General features: G+C 40.1%; 2 long non-coding RNA genes across 3 annotated transcripts in view; both read left to right on the plus strand.

The window, feature by feature from the left end:
- Positions 1-27265, plus strand: part of LOC138131504 (uncharacterized) — a 47373-nt gene that overhangs the window by 8302 nt on the left and 11806 nt on the right. Inside the window, exon 3 of one of the 2 annotated variants that reach the window (XR_011159832.1) lies at positions 14639-15631. The exons of the other annotated variant lie outside the window; for it this stretch is intronic. This is a non-coding gene — a long non-coding RNA (uncharacterized lncRNA). Of the gene's footprint in view, positions 1-14638; positions 15632-27265 lie in introns of those variants that run through there. 2 annotated transcript variants of the gene reach the window in all.
- Positions 22604-27092, plus strand: LOC138130445 (uncharacterized). The gene is made up of 2 exons (XR_011159591.1): positions 22604-25988; positions 26038-27092. It is a non-coding gene; the product is annotated as an uncharacterized lncRNA (long non-coding RNA).

Consider the following 27265-nt stretch of genomic DNA (forward strand, 5'->3'; position numbering starts at 1 on the left):
CGCTCCTGGTGGTAGTGGAAATCTGTCTACTAGTTTGTCTAACGTTGCGAAGCTGGCGGCACATCTAAAATTTGTATGGGTATTCAACGCCAACTACGATGGTACAATATTTTATAATGACCCTGTCCTTTTATTTACTTCTACAACTGGCACAATTGTAAATCTATTCGTACATGATCTAAAATGAAATTCCAAACAAACTTAAGTCTGCAACAATATCTTGCTATTTACCAAAATGAAGACATCCCCGCCCCGTTCGTTAAAGACTAGCTCAAATTTTCAGTTTCGAATCTTCTCAATGTAAAGAATTCAAGGCGAATCGAGTCAAATTATTTTATAACTGTAGTTGACAAAATTTAGAAATATCTTCATTCTGCAACATATTATTCGTATCCTGAATGTACATCCTTGACTTTTACGAGACACTAATATGAATTATTCTAATGAAACATGGAAAGGTGATCACAAACCACTTTTCATCGAACAAGATGCGCTTATATTTAACTTCTTTCTAAACTAAAATTTAAAATTTTTGCATTCAAATGTCAATTTTTTTGATGTACACTAGATAATCTCGCTAAAAGTGATGAAACTCACACGATATTTCCAAAACGTCCAAGCTTGTTGCAAGACTCTAAACATACCAAAGGTGTCATAACTCATAAATATCAGTTCTTCTCCTGGCGCCTGCTACGGAAGAAATTTTCGAGAAAACTCGTACTGAACGTCCACCCCGTTATGACACTTTTGAGCGTTGTTAAATACGAGGTGACTGTGGAAGTGTCATTTGATCGGGAAAGATCCCGGCGCGCCTATCGATTGTGAATTTTTCCGGTTCCAGACCGGAAGTGCACGGTTTGAAGTTCATAAATCCCATAAATAAGCAGGGTGCTCATTTGCAAGGCAGATAGGGCCGATGCACCCAAATAACCAAGGCCAACTGCGCCTGTCCACGTCACCTGATCGCGTCACCTGGAAAGGAAGGAAGGAGCGCGCGCCGAACGCGCCCTATCCTTCCAGGACTCGTCCCGGATCGTTATTCGCGGAGGCCACCCTCGCCGATGCCACCACCCCTTTAATATCCGCTAATGGTGGGTGCAGATCGAGAAACGCACATATCCCCGACGATCCCTTTTTTCCCAAATCTCTAATTGCACCCATCGATCAAACAACAAAGCCGAGTCTGGAGACGCGATGGGTGGCGCCGCCCCCACACCCTTTTGTTTATGTCTTGTGCACATTCACATCCACTCTGCGTACTACTGCGACCTTGAATTGCAGCCCAAAAGCTCCTCGCTACTTAATATGAGGAAAGCAGAAAGGTCAGACTGAGGTAGATCGATATATGAATTATTCAATAGGGGGAAAGTGAATGAACTTTTCCTCAACGTCTAAACATATGGGTTAAATGAAAAGTCCACGGTTCGAATAAAAATTTTTACTACGACCGGCCACGTGGCTCGCCGCCCCCCGCGGGGGCGGCTTCTGCTCGGATTAGGCAAAGTGGAAGTTTTGATTGGGTTCGGTGGTCTTAACCGGTGGATATATAACATGGTGAATCGATAGTATGTCTTGAGTTTGGGTGAGTCCCGGTATCGATTGAGCGGCGCATCTAATTAAAAGTCCGAGCACGTTCCGCTTTCAACTCCGGTGACACTGTTCCCGGATTCACTATAGCAACAGACTCGCCGTGCACTACAAAAACCTTGGACGGAACCTGAAACGGACGGTTTGTCTTTGATATCTGGGAGGTTTTCGCAGAAGAAGGTGGATCGGGGTCGGGATGGGTGTGGTGATGGGAAATCGCACTTTGAAGAGGCGGAAGTGTTATTCCGGGAATTTGGAGGCTTTCAGCGCGGGAGTTGCAACAGACTTCGAAGCTTAGCAGCACAGTCTCGTTCAATACTTTTTTTTTTATTTTTGCAAAATGTTGATGTTCGCCAACTCGACTACATTAACAAAATACAAATCTGAAGAGGATTTGGGCGAGATCAAGCAATTTCTATCTTTCATAGTTTCAACTTGTCAGTCACGGTTGCGATTAGATTTTGTACAAAACGATTTGTTTTATTATTTCATTTTGGTGCGAAACGTGTAGATTTAGAATTTTTGTTCTTTATAAAATTGGTTTAATCGTTCATTATCACTTTTGTACTGAAAGTGGAAAAAAAAATACATACATTTATTCAAATTTGTCACCGAAGATATTTGCAGCTATTAATGTAAGATACATTTTTAAATATACAGGAAGTCTCAAAAATGGCGCCCAATCTCCTAAGGGTCTTAAAGAATAGAGGTCTGGTAAGGTAAATCTCAATACAAAAGTTTAATCGGAACAATAGATTTTGTACAACGTGCTCTTAAATGTGCTGATTTCAAAAAGATGTATCTCCTTTATTAACGAATTTTACAGGTGAATTATAAATTTCTTTACTGTTTTAAATTTTCCAAGACCTCTTTGAGTAGTGGAACAACACGGAAGTCCTTCTTTTTAGAGTAATAACCTACCAAAATACGCTAAAATAACAGCTGCAACACTGACCTCAAAGGAGAATTGGTTTAGTTGATTGTGCATACCAACCGATGTTGCCACATTTGCTTACTTTAAACTCTGTATAACTTGGAAACTAGCCAAAGGGAAAAAAATGGACAACGAAATTTAACTCTACTCTTCAAATATCTTAACCACTTAACAGATTGGGCGCCATTTTTGAGACACCCTGTATAATTCAAAAAGTAGAAAACCATCAAAGTAAAAAGTAAAAAATTGTATCTTACTATAGGTATTCTAACATAAGGTTTAAAATAAATGCTTATTAATGAAAGGATTAATTTTTAAATAATGCTGCTTCACTCATTTCTGTTGCAAATCAAAGAATTATTCTCCTAATTATGTTCTACAGCTTATGGTGTTCCTCAGAGATCTATCTCACTTGGACCACTTATAGTGTCTTATTTGTACTATTTAAACGAAAAACTGATTTAATTTTCAACAAAGTTGTAAATTTTTATCTAATTGTTATTAATTGATCTTGACTAATAGTAATTTTCAATAATTCCAGTTTCATTAATTTATGTTTTGTACGGTCCAAAATGAAGTGTTTTCCTCATTTATCTGAGAAAATATCTAAATATTTTCCACAAAGTAATTTTAAAAAATTTTAGTAATAATTGTTTACATCAGCAAACTCTTACGTGACATTCAAAACAATACTTTCCTATCTAGAGCAACATTTAGCCTGCATTGTATAGCCATCCACTTTACTTTCGTCACTCCTCTTGTCACATCAACTGCATAATCACTCCCCGGAGAATGGCAAATTAATTACCGGCCACTTGTGCATTTTTTATTGTCCTAATTAATTCGCATAATTAATTATTGCATTCTTGTGCCTTCCACCCTGAAACAATTTCTCGACATTCTCATGTCCATCATTAATGTTAGTTGCCATATCAGTTCGTTTCTTTCGAAGACTAATATCATTTTCTTTTGTTGTCATATACAAAAACTAGTTTTGAACGTAGAGATACATTTTTACACCAGACGTACGCACACACTTGCAGGTCATCATGTCTACATGCAGATTGCAACAGATTCCTAATTAGCGCTGCAAATTTTCGTTTCGTAGCGCACTCCCAAAAAAGTTCTATGAGACTGAGATCTGGACAGTAAGAGAGATTGAATTTGAATAAATGGCTGGCAGCGAGATCCAGTTTGAATTCCGCTGTTATATTCGTACGAGTCAATCTACGAGTGTAGTTTTGTTTTTCACGTCGAAATTTTTTTTTGTGGTTTGGTTGGTTTTAATTCGGTGTCATTAAAGTGAGTAGCTTGTAACGTCTTGCGTTGACGGTCCTCATCAACATTGATGGTCTCGTCTCAAGCTACCCAACAGAAAGCCATCCGTCTTGCCCGGCTAAGGAACGAGCTCGGGCAAATGTAAATCCCAATTAAGCTTGTCCGGTCTCCTGGAATCTAGCTCGCGGGGGGCGGCGGACCTCCCGACAACTGATTGATTCAACTAAGCACATGTCCACCGAAGAACCGATCGTAAATTACGACAGACACGGCGAACGTCGTCTCGACCTCATCCTACAGAATCTTAATTAACGGATTGTAGGTGCGGTCATAACTCCAACCCCTTAGGTATGTGATTATTAGTTCTTAAATGGAGGTGGTATCGACTGCGGTCCTTCCGACGTTCTAGATGAGCAGACGGCATGACAAATGGTCCGTATCTACTTCATAATCATTTAATCTGCGTTAACCCTCTCGCGTCATCGCCCTGAGTTATGTGCGGGGAGACTTAATCATCGAGACACGCCGACGTCGACGACGCCACTTCGAGCTGTATCGGATCTATTTGTAATTATCTCGGAGCAGAGGTGGATGATGAACTGTTTCGGAATTTAGATAGATAAGTACCAACCAGATATTACATACCAATTAACCCAAGGCAAAATCGAAAGTGAAGCGAACTGGGGTAATTCCGATCACCTGCATTAAATCCGCCTCTTCGAAGGATTTCTAAGTGCAATGAAGTAAAACAAAACTCGTCTGCACGAGGCAAAAGTGGAAAATTATCATCGTGCCTTAAAGTAACAAAGAGATCTTGTGGAGTTGCTTAATATTGAGTGAAATAGGATGCAGGACCTGAATGGTTTATATCGCGGATCCTTTACATAATACGAGTATGTTTCAAAAAGTTTATGATCAAGAGCCACTGCGAAAAACACAAAAGTTTTGGTTTGATGGCGGTTCCTATGTGAATGAGTCACCCTTAGAAACGTTTGACGAAGGCGTCCTGGAGATAGGTCCAATAGTACCGAACCAAACTCAAAGTTTATGTGAATCCTAGTCTGTTGTATCAGAGTAGATAGAATCAAATAGGCCTAAGATTTCATTGGGAGAGATTTTTTCACAAAATTTTTCTTTTGCATTTATTTTTGCGATTTTATCACTAGAACTGTAACAATTCAATCGAGAATGTATCGCATTTGTATTCCCAATGAATACGAGATAAAAACTGTCATTGTAGCTTGAATGGGAAAATGTGTTATCCTGGGTATCTCGCCAAATTAAATAGATCGGGACGCAGAATGAGAAAATTGTTTTGGTTGACAACTCGGAGAAAAAGTGGAGTTTTTTGGCATCGATTAGTGAGAACGATGCGAATTTGGAGTGTTGTAAAATGGAGCTTTCCATTTTTAGTATTAGTGATGCAAGAGCGAAGCTGTGAGCTTTGGAATCAGAAATCTGTAATCGAGGTGGCATTTAGTCGGTGCGAGGCAGAGGTGGAATCCGGTCGGTTGTGCAGTCCGTCAGGGTTTCACCCTCGAATCCATCATATCGATAGTCCGGGTAGGATTCCGGGGGCTCCAGATGGGGCTGAGTCACCCACACGCGGCCACATGTATCGCCCGATACATATTCATGAGGTTCGCGGACGCTATCCGTTCTGCTTTCCCTTTCCATTCCGAGATTTGATACGTATCAGTGTGACCAACTGTACCGCAGTCCGAATTTCGTCTCCGATGATGAAAAAGTGTCTGGACGCGATCGGACATGAATTAACAATAGTAAAGATGCGTTCCCATGGATTGTATATTCCGGTCATGGTCGGTCCGAGGTCCTGACGTATCGGCCGGACCATTGTCGTTAAGTCGAACGGCTCAAAAAAGCGGTCTCCGATCGGCGTTGGTTGTGGTCCTCATAAAACAGGCCCGGACCACGTACGAAAACCGCTATCTGCATCTCTCATCACTGACGACGGACACAACCGACACAAAAAACTATGAATTACAAAGGACGGCGATGTGCCGTTACCACTGAACCACAAAAACGGGACAAATTATACCAAAGACAATGGTTTACACGTGGGGAGACTCCCAACGAAGGGGCCGTGTCTTACTCGACATGACGAGACGGATCTGCAAACATTTTCACACTTACACTCTTTTTCTTCATTGTTCTTTGTCGCATCTCGCATTTCGCAAGAGTTTCATCTAGATTCTAGGTCTTGAGAAAGAGTGAGATTGTGACGAGACTTACCACCCATTTCTCTGAAAGAGGCTTGAGAATCAACTTTTGGTTTGCCTAGTTTATGGATCCACTCCTGTCAGACAGACTTCCAATAACAGTTTTTCCTACAGCTGCAGACGAGTTGGTGAACTTAAAAAAATTAAGAATGTCAGTGAACGCATTTTGTAACATCGTTAAACGTAACACTGTTGGGATAGAAAAGAGAAAAGGATCAGAGAGCTTCTGAGTAATATCAAAAAGTGGTATTTTGGCAATTTAAAGAAGTCTAAAATCAGTTCAGAGCACCGATTTAAAGAAAAAAGATTTTGAAAATATGTATTTTTAAAATTTTTCTCCAGTATTTTCTAAAGTGAAGTTCTTTCCGCAAATACTTCTTTAACATATTTTATTATGTACTTAATTTAAATAGTTGAATTAGTTTATTAATCATTTATTACTAATTTTAACTGCATTTATTGTTGACCTTCCATAAGATAATTCTTACCTAAGTATCTCTTTTAAATTCTTTTACTTTTCCTTTGTCTGTGAGTTTTTGTGTAATTAATCCATAGCTACTATTAACAAATACCCTGTCTTATAATAGTACATATATTATTCAACGAGTCAGTAATAGCCATTACCCGCGAGTAGAATACTATACTTTTTCTACGCCTACGAAGAAAAATTGATAAATAAGTTTCATTATTTTTACAATTATGTATTATTTTGCATACTTGTTACCACTGCATATGAAAATGAAGTATTTTCGGATAAATAAATTTTGCAATTCAGTTGCCTCGAGTAGAAAAATGAGCCAAACAAGGGTCCGAAGGTCGGTCCAAAGTCGAAATTATAATAACACAGCTAATGAACTGTGATCGGTTAGTTCTAGTGAAACAAGTTAACAAACCCCGTCCGCCCAGAGGACCTCATATATTTTAAGGGTAGCTCTGGAATAAGGGCAGCGAAAGTAACCGAGCACAGTAGGTTCATTAGAGCATCTCCGATGTAAATTAGGCCTTCAATTCGTATTAATTAAGTGTGGTGGGCACCCCCGCATGCGCCCCTTAGACTCCGGTCCCATTCCGGCCCTTGCCAATAAAGCAGTCGAACGGACCGGGTTGTTGAGTAAATAGAGTTAGTCGCATGTCATTCGACAACCCCCGACCCGTCTTCTTCCACCACCGACACAACTCCCGGAGCTTTCAGCTTTCTGCAACTCTCCGTGTTAAAGGGGTGATTCTCACCGGATCTACCGGCTCGATCAACCGATCGACCCGCTCCGGTTTCGAACTCCACTTTCGCTCTTTCCCGTCGACCGGAGCTGATCGAAAAGTCGGTGCTATTGATCCGACCCCGCTCCGGTCGGAAGGGTTGCGCGATCGATTTATCGGGGGCCGTTCCGGGGAGGTTGGGGTTTTATCGGTGCGGTAGGGCTGTCGCGAGCTTACGGAGTCTATCTATCAGGATGTCCTCGCGTCGTTCCCTGGCTTCAGCTCGTTATTTATGTATTTTAACGCCGACGTTCGGCCATTATTGACGCCTTAATGGCCGGATTTGTCCTTGCATGCGCAACGTCACTGTTTGCAAACACTGATAAATAGAGCGAAAGTTTTTTCGGGTGGCTTTATGATGTTTGATCTGGAGAGTTTGATCGGGGCTTTACGGCACCCGAAGGGAGACGACTTTAATTAAAAGTGTATTAAAGCCAATAAAAAAGAGACTAACCGACGACCGTATGCTCAGATTAAATCCGACCGGAATAAATGAAACGCAAGAGGAAAACAAAAAATAATTGCCACTGACTTTGACACAATATTACAAACAGTATCTTCACACTGTTAGTTATTTAACTTCGATAACACAAAATATCATTTCTCATTCAATTATTCTACACAAGATTTTTACATTGTAGAGAGAGCAATCCTTTATTTATTTCTTACATGTTTTAAGGACTAATAAGTTTCTTTATTCGCAGCCAGATTTAGCAGCGATTGGCGTGTTTGCAAAGTGCAAAGATTAGATTAGGAAAGCAGATCATTAAGTGAGATATGAAAGTAAGATTTATTGTTGTTATATATAACTTTTATTCAAGGTAGTAAAATTAACTGCAATTTTCTATGTAAGAAATCTGATGAGACAACTGATTTAAGAAATGTGTACCTACATTGTATCGGCCAAAAGGGAATGTTTTCAATTAACAATAAAGTAAGTTGTAGAGCACAAAGTGCACCACAATATAACTTGGACAAATACAAAACAATTTTTCAAAAGGGAATACTTTTTTAAATTTGTTGAATTTTTTGACGTTTGCGATTTCAAATTTGGTTATAGCAGCTCTCGTACTGTTATACTTATAAAATCAATAACAGTGCTGTCATTTTATTGTGTCCAAACGAATGACCATGGTAGCGCAAAAAAGTATCTAGAACTACCATTTGTTATCCCTGAACCAGGAAACAAGCACGAAAAAAATCGGAACAAATTTATTTCTCATCACTACCCTAAATCACTAATAGATTTGACAGATTTGAAAGAAACTTTTTGTTTAAAAATGTTCTTTTAATTTTACAAATGAAGAGTAATCATGCGAAAGAGAGTTACATCAATATCTTCGATAGCAACAGAGCCAAATAAAAATGCTTTCAAAAGAATTATCATTAGGTACTTGATAGAAATACCCGTAATGATAAATAAACCAGTGTCCCTTTTTTCTTATCTCTAATTATTAATTGGTCAAGTAGCACTTAAAAAGGATTGATTAATTAAAATTTAGTTAAATAACAAAACAATATCACCACAATGCAGTAAACGTCAATCATACTAGAGATATACAGAAAATGACAATGATTACATCAATCACATCACTGTTACGACTAGGTACTTATAATAATGAATATGTATATTTACGAGCAAATTAATAGTTTCACTGACAATACAAATGTACGTGTGTATATAATATTGTTTTGAAAATACATCAGTTTCACCATAAATTATCGTGTTTGGACATACATGAAATTAATGAAACAATATTTCTGAACAGTATTGTTAGAATGAAAACCATGGAAAGTTTGCATGTGTAAAATGTGCAGAGCTATAATGAAAAGCGTTATAATTCATGTTAATTTGGACTGTTGTTCTTTCATTATTAGTTGGAACTTTTACAAATTAAGAGTTCTTAATAATGAATCTAATACAATCTAATCCCTCGAAGTAGAAAAAATTCAAGATGTCGCTGCACCAAATGATTCTTAAACCTTCACGTATTTCATATTCTTTTACTATCCCACCTCCACCCGGCGGCACGGCAATTTTGCCGGAGTACATACACTATTACGGATATTACTATCAAGTAATAGTGCAGTGCTTATCAACATAATTACCGGCGTCTTGCCTCCGCATTTTGACTTTGTTGTGTATAAAAATGTTGTTACACAGTCTAGGACTGGTTTACAAATCTATGAGGGGCGTGATGACCAACTCAATAGACCGGGACCAATGGCTTAACGTGACTTCCGAATCACGAGATAGAATATAGCCTTTTTTTTCCGCCCTGGGTCGGAATCGAACCCGCGACCCTCATATATTTTTTTAATGAATCCAACTTTCTATATTTAACTGGTGTTGAATATATTTATTTTTGGAATTGAACTATACGAGTGCATACATGCGTAAAACTATATAAAAAATTGTTACTTATGCTACATGTGTACTACTTTTTCTGTAGAAGTGGGAAGTTTACACGCACGAGTGCAGGGAACGTTGTGATCCCACGCGTTACAAGAGCTTTACACATCACATGCAAGTTGCCTACATAATTGTTTGCTATATTATTGTCCCTGTAAAATAAAACTATAACAATAGAACATCAGGTTATGAATAGGTTGCATTGTTTTCTATCGTCATTGCAGAGCTTAGATAACCAACTAAAAATCAAAAGTGTTTACAATTATTTGAAAATGAGTAAATACGGAAGAGAAAGTGATACTGAATGAATTTTATCTAAAGTTGATTTTGTACTTTGTTTTATTTCTGTAGCAAATTAAACACAATTACCATTTTAATACCAAGCTGCAAAAATATTCTAGATTAAAAACTACATATATTACTTTCGATCGTTTCAATCACAGTAAGAATAGTAATCACAAGAACAATAGAGGATGGTAAGGAAAGTTTAATTTTTTATTTAGAGTTAATAAAAATGTGTTAACGTTTCAAAACACTGGAAATATAATTTGTGTGAGATAAAAATGTGATGTGAAAACCGAGCTCGAGGGACGATTTTTGTCGAAATTAAAAGGCAAAGTTGTATTCGCCGCCCTCGTCCGGTCTTAGTTTTCCTCTTATGATTCGTTAATCTTTTCCGCGCGTCAATTTACATGCAAACTAACCAAAGTTAATCCCATCAGGAGTGTGAGTGTGTGCGTATTCAAAGAGTAATTCATCTAAACAGGCCACCGCCGGTGTCACACCGCACTATCCCACTGCTCTATCTAAATATGTTATAACTTAAACATCACAAACTAAGTGGGCCTCGGATCGGGGGCGGTCGTCCCCGTGGGGGCCTCGGAGGTGATCCCTGTGGGTCTGCGAGGTGAAGCTCCGTCAAAAGGCTTCTCATTCCGGTCCGACGCCTTGTGCCCCTCCCGTCCTTTGAAGTGCTCGGCCCCCAGGCACGGTTTGAATTTCTCGGTGTTGCTTCAAAGCGTTATGTTGACTGAAAGATGACACCTCTTTAATTCCCAATGAAAATTACTTTTAAATTTTGATAGATGACGAGATAACGAGAGATTTCTGACGGAAGGGAGAGGGAGATGCGGGGACGCCAATGAGTGGCGAATATTAAACGACATAATTATTAAGGGACAACTACGGAGGATTTTTGACAAGCCATCACTTCACTCACGATGTAATTAAGAAGGTGACCGAATTGCCGACACCGTCAAAAAATTAATTAGAAGCGATGCTGGAACACATTTTTTTTCCGGCAATTATCTTTTGAGCCGATCGAAACATAAAAAAAAAACATTAACAAGTCGGAAATCATCGTTCAGTTCATTATGTCATCTTCTATTCAACAGACTTCAAACTTTTCTTCTTCCAATAGAAGCTTGTAAATTTTATCAAAATCGCCAAAAATTTTACAATTATGAAAAATGATTCTTTAATATATTCTCTTTAAGAATTTTTATTTCAAACTCTTCCTCCCGAAAGATATGAAATGTACTTTTCCTTGAAAATTGAATTTCCAATTCTCCTCTGTTTTTAGACGTATTGGTGGGTCATTTAACACTTTGTACATCTCAAATTAAACCACTGTGATTCGCATGTTATCTGTCATTAACCGATATAAAAACGAGCTGGTTTGAAATGCGCTGATTACTTTACAAGCGTCCAATCTTCAGAAAGAAGTCTACCACGTTCATCATCTACGTCTTAGAAAAAATATCTGCATCTAGATAGTTAAGTCAGTTCAGGTCAAGCTAGATCTATCTCTTCTACAGTCAGAAAACTAGAAATCTTATGGGTAGAGATCTAGATAGTTGGATCAGGTCATCTGTCTTTTCTCTAATCACAGAACCACATATCTTTAGATAGTTAAATTAGGTCTCGTCAGACTAGAGCTGCTTTTTCTACAAATAGAGAACCAGATATCTTATGGATAGAGATCTTCATATTCAAATCAGGCCAGATCAAGCCACATCTGTCTTTTCTACAATCGTAGAATCAAAGATCTTATGGTTAGATATCTAGATAGTTAGGTCAGGTCAGGCTATATCTATTGACTGTATACTGACAATTTCACTAGTGTTCAAGCTTCATAAAGAACTCTATATATCAGCTACGTCCCAGAAAAGCTAACTATATCTACATAATTAGATCAGCTCAAGACAGGCTAGGTCTGTACTTTTCTACAATCTAAAGCCTGTTTGACACGATGCTAAATTTATGAGAAAATTTACTACAGGACCAATGAACGATCAGGATCTGACAAAGACAGACTATGATCCTGATCGTTCATTGGTCCTGTCGAGGGTCTCTCTCATTTTCTAACAAATTTACTACGAAATTTAGCATCGTGTCAAACAAGCTTTAGGGCTAAAAATCTAATCATTAATTTATTATTTTTGATACTTAACAATTCCTGCCCTGAAAAAACTATTGCAACGAAGAAACATATAGAAAGGCCATTATGTCCTTTAGAACTCATTAATCAAAACCTATTCCACGTAAATCGATCCAAATTCAATTCGTTTCTGAAAGGTTTCGTATCCGATGTGGTAGACTGAAGTTACTTTTTTCTCACTTCTAAAAATTTTTCCTCATGAAATTTAAGTCCCCAAAAGTCTAATTATGAAGGATTTAGTTTCTTGAAGCTGCATCCCTGAACAACAATATTTGAAAAAATGACAACCACAAAAATGTTACAGATAATTTTCTTTTGCAATTTCTTCTTCTCGTTTTGATGAAGCATCATGGAAAACAAACCTTGTTGCATTTCCAGTAACTGTAGATTCAGTAACCTTTTCCTTCCGAATTTTCCGTTTTTGGTATCTTATAGTAGGTAACAGTCTTGTTAATTGTTTTAACTGAAAATTAACTTTTACTGTATCGAAGCCTAAAATCAGAATGATGTTGTTATGGGTGTTAGGGTTGGAAACAGGGTCGTTTAAAATGATGCTCCCTTCACGTATGACATTTTATTTCACACACATCCAACTCCTTCTTCGTCCTTTAATTCCTGCGCGAATTATCCCTCCGCAATCCGCAACAATCCATTCTTGTTTTAAAAATCAGCGGAACACATCTCTTGCGTTATTATTCAAAGTCGACATCCGGAAAAACGAAAAATGTCCATTAAGAGAAATTCCGTGTAAAATGTGTCGGGAAAGTTTTATGATTGTGTATTGTGGTGTACCTCTTCGTGCGTAGGTAGGCCACATTAGGCCCTTCATAAACCACTCACTACTAGACATCCTGCCAACCTGCGGCCCCACCGCTCCATTCCGCCGTTGGGCCTTTGTGATGCAGGCCGCGTAGTAACCCGTCGCGTCGCCGCCGCCGCCGCCATGCTGATTTGCATGCGACGCCATGCCAGGCGCGGGGGTGGCGGCTGCTCCACTCAGGGAAAGTAATCGATATGTTATAGTCCGTGGACCTCCGCGCCACGGACACACAACACAACGGAAAAATTCCCTCTACCTACGACCGACCCTTCTGGATTCGAGCCAATTTAATCGTGGAGTTTGCCGAAAACACCGATTCCAAAATATAAATTGCTTGCACTTTCGACGGAACCTGCCGTTCTACAGATTCACAAACTATGTAGATTCCCCAGTCCCCACCCACAACTTACTGTAGTACTACGGCGAATCTTTTAACGGTGAACTCTGACATTTAAAAATGTCACCATCTGTTCAGCTAAAAATAATAATTTCACTCTTGAAATATTCATAGAAATTCCGACCTGAATGGTGCAGTTTTCCGATAATAAGACAAATCGCAACCCACAGATGCTTAAAATGGCAATCTATTAATAAATGTATGTACTTGCAGTTCAAGTAAAATCGTGCTTACAACACTATCCTTACGAATTATTAAGTGCCAATGCTATAAATAACACTTCAAGGCTTCGTACTTGTTACTATATAAATTATAATATAATGATAATAATAATAATTACCCGAAAACACTGATTTATTATTAACATTCAGTCAGAGACGTTGATTTAATTTAAATAGTATTTTCAAAGGAACTTTCTTTATTCCTAGAAATATCCGTAATGGTCGCCAAGTCCGACCTCGATGGTTCACTTCCCCTCATAATAATAATAATAATAAGAATAATAATGTGTTTATTTAATTTTTATTTGCTATCATGTTAAAGTATCATCCTAGAACAAATTTCGATCCGGGATTTCATTTTCAAATGAGAACAATCAAGGATTCAAAACTGTGCCTTGCGGTACCCTACTAGTTTTAATTTGTTACTGCATGATCAGATATGTGATTTGCATCTACAGATGTACTATTGCGGGCAAAAAAAGTGGGACATCAAATTTCTGTCAGTTTTGAAAAATTCGATGTAGTTCAAGCTTTATTGTCATTTTTTTTGACACTATTCCAGCTGACAGTTTAAAAATATATTTTATCCTCCTATTTTCCTTTTCCAAATGCCCTCTTCTTTTTATAAAGGTAGATTTTGATTGGAACTTTGCATTAAATAAATATTCACTACGTGCTTACTTACAATCGCTCCCTACAACGTACAATACATAATCACAACGTCAATCGATTCAAAGTAGGGTTAGAATCAGGTAAGGGTTATTTCACATTAAAAGTCAAGACAATGACGTTGATGTCCCACTTTTTTTGCCCGCAATAGTACATACATATGTTAATGACTAAGTTGGTATCTGGGATGGAATGAGGTTCACCAATGGGGCACTACCATTGGTGGTGACCTCAGGGAATTTGTTTCTTATTCCAGAAAAATTTAGTGTGGATATGTATATTGTCCAAATTTTTTATCTTGGGCGTTATGGGGGATAATTAAATAAAAATAAAAATGAAGTGCAATATTTTAGCTTCTATGGTCTTTGTGTTATTTTTCCAGCGGGAGCCGCCCTCGACGCCGTTCCAATCCATTTTAGAAACAATAATCGAGCCCATCTTATTTGGGCGAATTAATGGAGTTTCGTGATAGCTGCGCTCTCCCTGGAGGATTCATTAGAGTTGGAATGTGTCTTTAGAGATAACAACCCTCAGTTCCGGTATATTCCGCAAACACAACAACAATCAACAAACTTGTGCATAGACTGGCTCTGGCCCGGAATTTTTGCCGGCACGTCGGCGATGATTTGTGGACATCTAAACAACTCGCTTTTCTATTTCGCGATTCTTTATTTCCCTTACTGGTCCATTCCAGGTCGTCTTGCCGAACTCCGGTCATAAATCAGAGCGAGACGGCATACGGTACGGGCTCGTTCGTCATTCGCAGGACCGCATAAAAATGTCTCTCTATCCGGGAGGATCGAGAATTTCAATTATACGCCTGTGCGGTATTTACGTGCGGCGGCATTCAGGCAGCGCCCGGAATCTTGCAACTTCTAAGTCGGGCGAGGTGTTTAAATCTGCGCGTGTTAGTTTTCCGGTAATTTCGGAGAGCAGAATTGATGGCAGAAGTGATTGGCAGAGTAATGATAGATACTGAACAAAGCTTGTCTGCAGACAACAGGGTAGGTTGCGTTGAAACAATTGATTAACTGTTTCCGGGGCAGAGAAGCATTCATCACGGACGTCGCTGGCTGGATCCGCTTCGACACACCAAAGAATAATTATTAACATATCCATCGACATCCGATGCAGAATATGGGTGGTCCCAGCGCTCGGCTCGGACGCACGCCAAATAAAAGAAATGCGTGTAACGGGAAATTGAAACATTTTCAAGAATTGGGCAAGTTGGTTCAACTGAGCTTCAAAGAGAATTATTAGTATTATTACGTAAGAGCACTTTTACTCAGTTTTAAATTAATGATGATAATAAAAATAATAATGTCGTTTTGAATGATAGAAAACAACAACAAAATTTGCTGAAACTTAATCTATGAAACGCATGTTAAAATTATTAAGTAATTCAGCTAAGATCAACTATAAAAACCTTGAGAATTTATTTATACATTTACTCTTTGCGAACCTCCTGAATTAATATTAGATACCTATTACAAAATTATTTCAGTGATTTTCATTTGAAATATCACTTTTCAAAGATAACATTTTCTCCCAAGTGCAATAATCTATTTAGGTGAAGACAACATCTTTTTTCCAAGATCCTTTTTAGACTCAATTGATGAGAGGTTAGACTCTTATCAACATCAGAAATTTTCTTAGAGTTCAGTACATTTACGTTTGCTACTTCTGCCATGGTAATTAAAGCAAATACATAATGTTTTGTCTTCGTGAGTAAATAATAACGGTGTAGTTGTGAAAAATTTTTCTAGTCCACATTCTTTGTATTAATTTGGGACAAAGCCATCCCGCAACGGTCTTCATGGGGGTAATTGATTTTTCACACATGAACCCACCACTATGACCAGCATGTAAGTGCTTACTTATCCAACATCCATTGTAACTCCCTCTCGATACATAAAGACCCAGTTACGCACAACAGGTATCGCATAGCCCGAGGCAACACTAAAAGCCCTCACTGCCATTTAACACACTCCATTATGTAACTGAATATTTATTAGATTTAAAGAGTACTCCTGAAGGCACGCCGCCAATCATGTACATATCCAGAGTCGAAAAAGGCAACGGGTTTGGAGATTTTCGGGGCGAACCGTGCGAACGTATCTCATTACGGGGCCCGAATTGGGGCCTCCCCATAAACAGCAGAAATACGGAAACTCGATAATGACGGCCGTAACGTTATTACTTGCGAAAAAATATATATATGGCAGGCGATTGTGTCGCCCTTACGCACTTAGCTCGTCGGGGGATTGAAATGTAACAATAAAACAGTTAATAGACGAGGTGTCATGTGCCCTGGAGCTGTCAGCGGGGTTCTGGGGTAGTGCAGCGGTCTCCCCGAACGATACGGCTAATTTGAACCGCGGGTAGCCAGCAATAAGCATTGTCCGACCCTTTGTTGCGACGCTTTTTCCAACGACACTCCGGTTATTGGATTTGAATATCGCGGACAGACAGATGGTCTGGGGTCCCGGGTTTTTTAAGTGCCCCTAAAGCTCGCATCATTTCCTTTTTCCCACAAAACACCAAAAACGATAATTACCGAATTAAAGAAACAAGTTAAGCAATGCCTTGTGCAGTCGAGACTTGGAAGGGTGGCCACCGGAACCAAATCCGTCGACACCTCCTCACCGTTGCTTTATTGCTCGATTTCAGGAATAAATAACATCCGACTTGGATGTCGTGCGAAAAGGAAGAAATATTTGTACCTAAAAAATTTCGAAAGGAACGGATTTGGTCGCTCTTGAAAGTTAGAGTTTAATGAGTGGGGTCGATAAAATTAAATTTGTCGGTCCTTGTTTGTGGAATGTAAAAAATCGCGTTTCATGCACGCTTAGGTGAGCAGATGTCCTCATGAGGAGACAAGCTGATTGGATCAGATAAGGCGTATTGATATAAAACCGCGCGATGCTCTGGCACAAAAGACTGGACCTAAGCGGATTATAGGGGGTGCGACCGGTTTTTAGTTTCTGGCATATGGGACACTATCGGGTTTTTTATCAAATTTTTCCTACACTTTTTATCAAATTGGATTGCCGTTCTTTCTGACTTCTACGACTTATCCATTCCGCTGGCGTGCAAGTATTTCGTCGTTCTACACAATTTAAGACAGATTACAAGATTGTCAAAGTAATAAAAACAGCAATAAGATTCATTTTATTTACTAAACAAACCTTTTTTATATTTACATAAACAATAATTTTATAATTTAAGACTTCATACTACAATTAATCTTCATAAACCTTAATTTTACTTTCAGAAATATTGTTAAACATTTAGTCATTATTCTTCAGTAGGTCAGTAAGTACACAGGATTTAGGTTTTTTTTTATTAGTTCACGCTTCCATTGTTACGTGTTACAATCATAAATATAACATACGACGCAATTTGAATGGGTCAATGTTAATTTTTTTTATTGCTATGTAATCTATGCACATGAATAATTGTATAAAATGTATGTATCTACTTTGAAAGAAATCTGGAAAACCGGCTGGAAATCTGGACAATAAAGTAAGTTTCAAAATAGCCGGTTTATTGCACGCTTGAGTAAGGAGTAAATGCACTCTATTATAAAATCTATTTGCATAGTAATCCAGAAAGATTGCATTCATGATTTAAGTTGAAAACAAAATATAAGTTTCATATTTGCTGTTGTGAAGTCACAAATATTGGTATTGTTTAACTTCAGAGAAATAATAAATACCGATGCTAATTAAATTAATTTTCAAATGAAGAGATAGCTTTTCTTGAAAGATATTATGGATCCTAAAGAAAGATATTTTGACAGTTTTCTGACTTCTTAATTATTGATACATTTTTAATAGGTATGATTACAAATTATGATCAGGATAATATGATAAAACAAACACTTTTCTTTGTGATTGACAAATGATTTATTCAACTAAACCAAAAGTATTTCTGACAGAAAGGTATTTTCGCAACGGGCGCATGATCAACGGCTAGTGGTTTGTCACTTGGCTAAATGTAGCATTTTATACTGGACATGCGTCCCCAATATTTTTCAAAGCACTCTTGACCAGATTTGCATTTAAGTATTTTGTAAAATATTTATTTGTCAGCGATACCGAGTCGCTACTGTAACTAACTAGGTGAGCAGTTGAAAGTATCGCAACTGTCAACCCAGTTATGCAAATGGCATCCGCCACTAATCGAGCCCATATTTTCCACTATCTGGAATTCCTGTGATAAGTCAAGGCCAGGCAACATTTAAGGAAACCCAGCTTCTGATGCAATTGTCCGTGTGCAATTCCCGCGACACATGCAGCAAAATGTGCATGACATGTCATAAAATCCAAACGATGTTCAGGCTTTCACCGGTTTATAATGCTCCTGGACATGCTCCAATATTGCCATTTACGGCCCTATTTACTTTTACTGCTGACCGATTTATGACCATCGTCGCTAAACGTCATGTCGCATGTAGATGCCAACCGCGCGATCGTTTTTGCGGTGGCGGCGGCGCCGGGGGCCGTGTTGTTACAGAGGGGATCTCCAGGTGAACGGGCCCTTGGGTCCCGGGGCGCAGGCCGCGTTTCCCACACAGTTCCTTCGCCCGTCACTATTTTGACAAGATAGATAAACAACGCGGCCAAACAACAAAACACACAGTATGTTTGATTGCGTCGGTGGCCGCAATCCTGGCCGATGATGATGATGATGATGATGATCATAGCTAACATTCGTCGTGGTGAGAGAGCTCAATGTTTACAAACAGAAGGCAGTCAGCTGTGAGTGCTGCGCTCTGAATTAATGCTGCATACATTTAAATATATTTACTCTGGGGCCGCGATACAGAGCACTCGGCGGTGCAGCCGCCCCCGAAATGTGGGCCAGGGATGGACTGGTCGGATGGACCACTGCCACACAAAAATCCGACGCGGGGCCATCTTCAAGAGATGATACTTCTTCAGATTATCGATTGGTGCACTCGAGTGGATCATCTGAATCAATCTCCGACTCTTATTTCGTGCTTCGTGGCGATCCGGACCCCTTTTTGAATGCATTTTTGCCGAATGGATCAGTTTCCGCGTCATCCGCGTCCAAATTGAGTGTTGAGATGAAAGGTATAGGTCCATTAGAGGCAGATTAGAGCTGAGCGGGACCACGTACACAACTTTAATTATAAAGTAAGAGCGGGTCTGTGTGTAGTGAGTGGTTCGCGTACGCATCAAAGGCTCCACATAACGCGTCAAATGACATTATCGCACATTACCGCCGCCGCCCTCGCAACCGCCCCCAGAAACCCCCCGGGTCCGCCCGCCGCCACGCACCAGACTTCGCTGCCGGAAAGCTTATATTCCGTGCATCAACCGGGATGCTAACAGGATTATGTGCCGATACAGGATGTGTGATAGGACGATGACGTACGGATAACAACCAAATGACTTTTGTGTCAGCTTAGAGTGCGATGGCGTAACTGATATCCTCTCTTATTCCCGTTCACGCCACCGGGAAAATGTGGGACTCTGATGACGCAATTGACAATCAATTATCGTTTATTCAGCCACTAATTACAAATCACTTCTATTAAATAATTTATTGTTGCTCATGTCGCGTGAGCGGTAGCTGAATCTTGTAGTCTTTGAACGGTAATAGTTTCGTTAAAGCAGATTAAGGCAACAATTCGCTTTCGGAACATCGCAGGCCAAACACCAATTTTAATTGGATGCTATGACACCTCAATAGCATTGTGAGGATTATGTGCTGACCAAGGTCTATCATTTTAAGAGTTAACGAAAGGTGAAACCAAGCCTCATCAGTAAAAAGTAAAAACGTAATTAAGTAAGTTGTTGTTTTTTCGTTTGGTTTGTTAGTAGATTGGGTTGCAAGAGATGTAGACTCGTCAATTTACATTAGGAGGCTGCTTATTTGTCGTCTGATGAGACTTTTCAGTCGTAGTGCGGGTTCAGCGCCCTGGCAAAGTCCATAATTCGAGCAATCCTTTTGGAGCAAAATTGAATCTTGCGCGATCCGAATTTGTGTAAGAAGTCGTCGTGTTTTTCTTCATAACAAAGCAGCGTGGATTATGAGCGAGGAAGAAGTCCGATGCACCGCCGCATCGCTCCGCATGTCTGCCCTAATGTAATTGACCACTTGTTCATTGCATCCCAGTCGCAGTCAGACCCTTCCGTCTTTATGCAAATTTATTACCCCAAATTGAATTATAAATTTGAATAACAATAACGTATGACGCAATGCTGGATTCGGGGTTTTACGGCTTACTTAACGTTAAGTGTCGGCGCACAGAAGACGTTGGCAAAAAGGAGGTTCGATCGGGGGTCATCGCCAGACACCGGGGGCGTAAATCAGAGAGACGCCCCGAAATCAAAACTAACAACCCAGTAAGAATACGAACAAGACACGAAATTAATGAAACGTCACATGATTTCAATATCAAAGAGATTTTAATAGAGATAAAGCTCGAGCATGCGTGAAAATTATTATAAGAAAGAAAATACACAGGGGGAAGAAGTGAAGAACTGAAAAATGACAGAATCTGATTTAGATCCTGTCACGTTCAAGTCGACGCAATAGCTCGGACGTCCTCTCAATGGAACCAATTTATCAGAGGCGTCCTTAAAAATGATAACAAACGCAACGGTAATTCGTTCACTTCACGCCTCGAGGTTTGCTGTTTATAATGTTCCCAACAAGTCACCAAACTGTGAATTGTTTTCTCGCGTTACCTGAGGCTAATACAAACCACTGATCCAAATAAAAATTGTACGAGTTTGGAGAGAAGTCTTAAAAGTAGTAGAGCGGGGTAATTCCGATCACCGAAGAATTTCTTTGTATTCGACACATCTATCGACTCAAATTTTTTTGTACAACGCTTTCAAATTCAGAACAAATTTAAATGACTGTAACTTCTCGTACAGACCAGAATTTCTCACTAATAGTAACAATCTCCTACAGTTGTGGTTAGTGTCATTCTAGTTCCACACACCCCACATAATTTTTTCATCTACTTGTTGTGAGGTTTGGAGCACACATTCTTCTGCTGCAACATTTACAAAAAAAAATGTCCAGCCCACGAGCTCCACAAAATCACAAAATCTTCCTCCTCCTCCTCCACCCCATCCGCTTAATGGCAATAATAACACAAGGGGTAATGCGGTTGTCTGATTCAATGCAACTCGGTCTCGGCTACCACTGTTTGTTTAGATATAATTCACATGCAGAACTCGTGCCTCGTTGCCATCTTATGCATTTTACATGAGCAGCACTGGACCTAACCTAACCTAACCTGGCCTTAGAGCCCTCGCCCGACTTATTCACTTTCCGTTTGAGTATTCGCAAAGCTGCCCTTTCACATGCTCGAATCGAATCATGCACGAAAAAATTATGCCGCTTTGTGGACCAGACGGGCATGATTCGCGACACTGCGTAATGCACCTACTTACCGAGCTTATCCGGTGGCGTGCCACTGGAAAACGCGCCATGCAAATGGATAGATCAGTGTGACGTGGATGTGCATGTTTGCAAATCGACCGAACGGGGGTGGATTGGGGAATGTGGAGGCGGCGGGTTTATTGCAGATTTCTGTCTGTTACGACGGATCATAAATACATATGTATAAGTTGCGAAAAAACTGCCACATGATATCAAGCTGTGTCAGTTCGGGATAATTTGGGGTTAATTGGTGGTCAATTAGAGCTGTCATAGACTCTCTGAAATTAATTCGCACCCATTTAATTTATTGAGATTTTACTTTTAAATGTAAAAAAGATATTTTTCCACACATCTTGTGCCCAAATCATTGAATGATCTAATAAACTAAACACATTGTTAAGGTTTTGGAACTTAGGAAAGGACGAACAAGGATTGATCTTTTATTATCTGCGAACAAGGATATCAAGATAACCAGTGAATGAAGACAGTCGATATTGGGGGCCGGAAGAGTTCTTGAAGCCAAACTTACACTCACAAGTATGACTTGCTACATGAAGTTGCATCTCTTTTAAGCTCAACTAAATAGGTATATTCTGTCAAGTTTTAAATTGTACTTAATTAATTAAGATCATTGATTGAAGTTAAAGAAAACTATACATATAACCTGTGTAGTTTTTCAACAATGATTACGAATATATTTTACACCCAATAATTTTTAATTATAAAAAGATTTAAATAATGAGTTATACTATCATTTACGTTAGTTTTGTTATACTTAAATATTTAAAACAATAACACAAGCCTGCACTGATTTCGATGTTTGCATAAAATTGACAGTTTTTGAACAATTTCGACCCCCTGATTACGAAAATGATTTTGGTTTTGCGCGATCACGTCTAGTTTTTTCACAAATCGTTTGTAGCAGGTCAAAGTGCCACTATTCGTTTTGGCCGGGGTAGGAGGCCAAGAGGTCCTACTTATGCTCGCGGGACAATAAGATCGCTGTTCGAAGATCAGGAACAAGCAACACAACGCAAGGCATATGACGTCGCGACGCGCCCACCCTGCCGTAACCTTTTTCGGGACGCCTTATCGCCCAACGGAATAAGGTCCAGATCTTTCGGGTTGATCTCCTAGAGCCGGGGGTAGCCAAAAAAAAAAAACCGATCGCGAGCGGAAATTAAAGAGGACTCGGTCGGCGACCGCCGAGCGGGCGGCAGGTGCCGCAAGTCGCGAGCTGCGAATCACGTGCGTGGCGTTCGGGATCCGCAATCATCCCTGTGGGTGGATTGCCGAACGCCATGGCGCTTATCGTCCGGCGCTGCCAGCCTTCGGGGCCGTCGAGGAGCCCGAAGATTTACCGTTTTACCGTTTACCGTTTTGCCGTGGTCGAGAAACCCCTCGTCATCTAGCGAGATAGAGGTAATTATCCTTCATTAGCGAATTCACTTCACTAATTTTCGTCCGTTAGGGGTAGTTCGAGCCAGATTACCGTTACCGTACCGCGAAGGAGAACCGGAAAGTCCTCCTTCGAATTATCGAGAAGCAACCCCTTTCAGCGGAAAGGTAATTACCGAATCGATTGAGTTTCGCAACACTAACGACAATTCGTTAGGGGTTGTTCTTTAGGGTCAGCCGGACCAGGAACGTTGTTCTTTAGGGTCAGCCGGACCAGGAACGTTGTTCTTTAGGGTCAGCCGGACCAGTCATCGTTATTTGGGGCGATAGTTCGGACCAGGAACGTTGTTCTTTAGGGTCATTCGTCGCCGCGTCGCTTTTAGGGTGATTGTTCACCAGGACTATCGTTATATGGGGTGATCGTCGCCACATCGTTCGTCAGAGTGGTCGTCGCCAGACCGCAAACCGTCCATTAAGGTCATCGGACCACGTACCGTTTCACCAAGGACTAAAGAAAATCGTCAAGGTCACACCACGTTACCGGCGTAAGATAAGTCGCACAATTTAATTGCGGATTTGCGAAAAATCAAAGAACGCCTCAAATATCCCGCTTCTCAATATTTAGAACCGTTTCAATTTGTAAAAATCTCGCATTTCAATAATTTCAAATTTTTAGAAAGACTTCACAAAGCTCAAGTTTTCAAATTTCACATTTCAATTATTAGTAGCAGTTCTTCTACTTCCAGTAAATTTGCAATTTTTTCAATTATAGAATCGATGTTAAATTAACGTTGTAAATTTATGAAAGCAGAAGACTGCGCTTCATTCTTGTTTCACGCATGCAACAGATTTTCCTTTCGTTTTTTTTTTTTCATCGGAGTTGTATTAATTTTAAGTTTATTCACAAATAAGTTACAAGGTCACCTGTAAAGGAAAGCTTTCTTGATAAGACCAGAATAAGGTATTGAATAAGATCATTAATGTGAACTGGTTCGAAATTTCAATTAACAAAATTACGTAGAGTAACGTTGCCAATTCCACGGACCAGTGCACACTTAAGTAAGCATTTCGAATTTCCTGGACTGTTGGGCAAAAATTGAATAAACCAATTATTTAATTCGCAAGGAATTAAGTTCTTTCGTATTGACTCCGAAGCATCCGAGAAACTGAGCACTTGTCCCGGCAGCTGGACAAGCTTAACAACCAGCTCAAGACAATAGCTGCCTGGCGCCCATTTTTTTATAATCCGAACCCACGCCCTATGCCCCGAAAACCCCCTGAGAGCCCGGAGCTGTCACTGGCCAACTTTTGGTCACACAAATTTTGACGCCCACAACGTGGGGCCCGATTTCCCGACTTTTTGGAGCAACCACAAATTTTCGTTTATCGCTCATCTTCATTTTCGCGAAATTTGTAAACCAATTTGGGCCTCGAGGGCTCGCTTGCATTTGACAGCCACAAATTTTGACGCTTGGATTTTCGAGGGCCTGTCAAGTCAATCGAGCCGCCACAAATTTTGACGCGATTTGTTAGGGGTGTGATTTGTCAACTTTGTAGCAGTCACAAATTTTGACGATTTTGCTTCCTCGTTTGAATTCCGCAAATTTGGTCAGTTTGGCTCATTCAGCTTTGTTTATCGTGTTTGTGACTCAACTACAGATTTGGCAAGATCACAGATTTTTCATTGTTCAACAATCGGAGCTTTGGGTTTGGGTTTCAGAGAAATTTCAGTTTTCAATTTTTTTTACCGTGTAAGAGAAGCAGGAATTTTGCAGAGAAAATTAGCGGATTGTATTCAGTCTTATCTCGTGTCTTCACAGATAAGAAATTTTTTGAGAACGTTATCGCGCCGCGAAACACTTTTTCGGGTGACATGTTTGTTTGAGTTCCATCCTTGTCGCACAATCGGAGAAACGGTGGACATTTCGCCAATGTCAAGGTCAGACACTCGAAGACCTCCAAGTGTCTCTATGAGCGATTTTTTTGCGGATGACGTTCCGTGGAATCGTGGAAAACGCTTCGTCGCATTTTCACTTTCCGTTTTCGAGCGCTGCAGCGAAAATTGCGTTGCATTTTTTTTCGTCGAATTTTTTGAAATGATCGAGACCAAAAATTTTACCGTGGAGTTTGTTCAGGAAAAGTTTATTTGAAAAACCCCATTTATGACATATCCCGAATTCGACTTACATCATACCGCAGTACTCAAGTACTAATTGACATTGAGATCCAGTTTTCAATCGTTTGATACGCGCAGATATCAACTAGCCATTTTGTGGCGGAATCAAAACTTTTCCATTGAACAAATTTTGACGTTTTTGAGAAGACTTCATCTTCGTTTTGTGTAAAAAGAAAAAGGCAACCGCGTTACCTTTTCTTTTTTCTTTTTGAGGAGGGGGGTAGTGTAGCAGGTCAAAGTGCCACTATTCGTTTTGGCCGGGGTAGGAGGCCAAGAGGTCCTACTTATGCTCGCGGGACAATAAGATCGCTGTTCGAAGATCAGGAACAAGCAACACAACGCAAGGCATATGACGTCGCGACGCGCCCACCCTGCCGTAACCTTTTTCGGGACGCCTTATCGCCCAACGGAATAAGGTCCAGATCTTTCGGGTTGATCTCCTAGAGCCGGGGGTAGCCAAAAAAAAAAAAACCGATCGCGAGCGGAAATTAAAGAGGACTCGGTCGGCGACCGCCGAGCGGGCGGCAGGTGCCGCAAGTCGCGAGCTGCGAATCACGTGCGTGGCGTTCGGGATCCGCAATCATCCCTGTGGGTGGATTGCCGAACGCCATGGCGCTTATCGTCCGGCGCTGCCAGCCTTCGGGGCCGTCGAGGAGCCCGAAGATTTACCGTTTTACCGTTTACCGTTTTGCCGTGGTCGAGAAACCCCTCGTCATCTAGCGAGATAGAGGTAATTATCCTTCATTAGCGAATTCACTTCACTAATTTTCGTCCGTTAGGGGTAGTTCGAGCCAGATTACCGTTACCGTACCGCGAAGGAGAACCGGAAAGTCCTCCTTCGAATTATCGAGAAGCAACCCCTTTCAGCGGAAAGGTAATTACCGAATCGATTGAGTTTCGCAACACTAACGACAATTCGTTAGGGGTTGTTCTTTAGGGTCAGCCGGACCAGGAACGTTGTTCTTTAGGGTCAGCCGGACCAGGAACGTTGTTCTTTAGGGTCAGCCGGACCAGTCATCGTTATTTGGGGCGATAGTTCGGACCAGGAACGTTGTTCTTTAGGGTCATTCGTCGCCGCGTCGCTTTTAGGGTGATTGTTCACCAGGACTATCGTTATATGGGGTGATCGTCGCCACATCGTTCGTCAGAGTGGTCGTCGCCAGACCGCAAACCGTCCATTAAGGTCATCGGACCACGTACCGTTTCACCAAGGACTAAAGAAAATCGTCAAGGTCACACCACGTTACCGGCGTAAGATAAGTCGCACAATTTAATTGCGGATTTGCGAAAAATCAAAGAACGCCTCAAATATCCCGCTTCTCAATATTTAGAACCGTTTCAATTTGTAAAAATCTCGCATTTCAATAATTTCAAATTTTTAGAAAGACTTCACAAAGCTCAAGTTTTCAAATTTCACATTTCAATTATTAGTAGCAGTTCTTCTACTTCCAGTAAATTTGCAATTTTTTCAATTATAGAATCGATGTTAAATTAACGTTGTAAATTTATGAAAGCAGAAGACTGCGCTTCATTCTTGTTTCACGCATGCAACAGATTTTCCTTTCGTTTTTTTTTTTTCATCGGAGTTGTATTAATTTTAAGTTTATTCACAAATAAGTTACAAGGTCACCTGTAAAGGAAAGCTTTCTTGATAAGACCAGAATAAGGTATTGAATAAGATCATTAATGTGAACTGGTTCGAAATTTCAATTAACAAAATTACGTAGAGTAACGTTGCCAATTCCACGGACCAGTGCACACTTAAGTAAGCATTTCGAATTTCCTGGACTGTTGGGCAAAAATTGAATAAACCAATTATTTAATTCGCAAGGAATTAAGTTCTTTCGTATTGACTCCGAAGCATCCGAGAAACTGAGCACTTGTCCCGGCAGCTGGACAAGCTTAACAACCAGCTCAAGACAATAGCTGCCTGGCGCCCATTTTTTTATAATCCGAACCCACGCCCTATGCCCCGAAAACCCCCTGAGAGCCCGGAGCTGTCACTGG

This window comes from Tenebrio molitor, chromosome 5 (assembly GCF_963966145.1).
Source record: "Tenebrio molitor chromosome 5, icTenMoli1.1, whole genome shotgun sequence".
Lineage (NCBI taxonomy): Eukaryota > Metazoa > Arthropoda > Insecta > Coleoptera > Tenebrionidae > Tenebrio > Tenebrio molitor.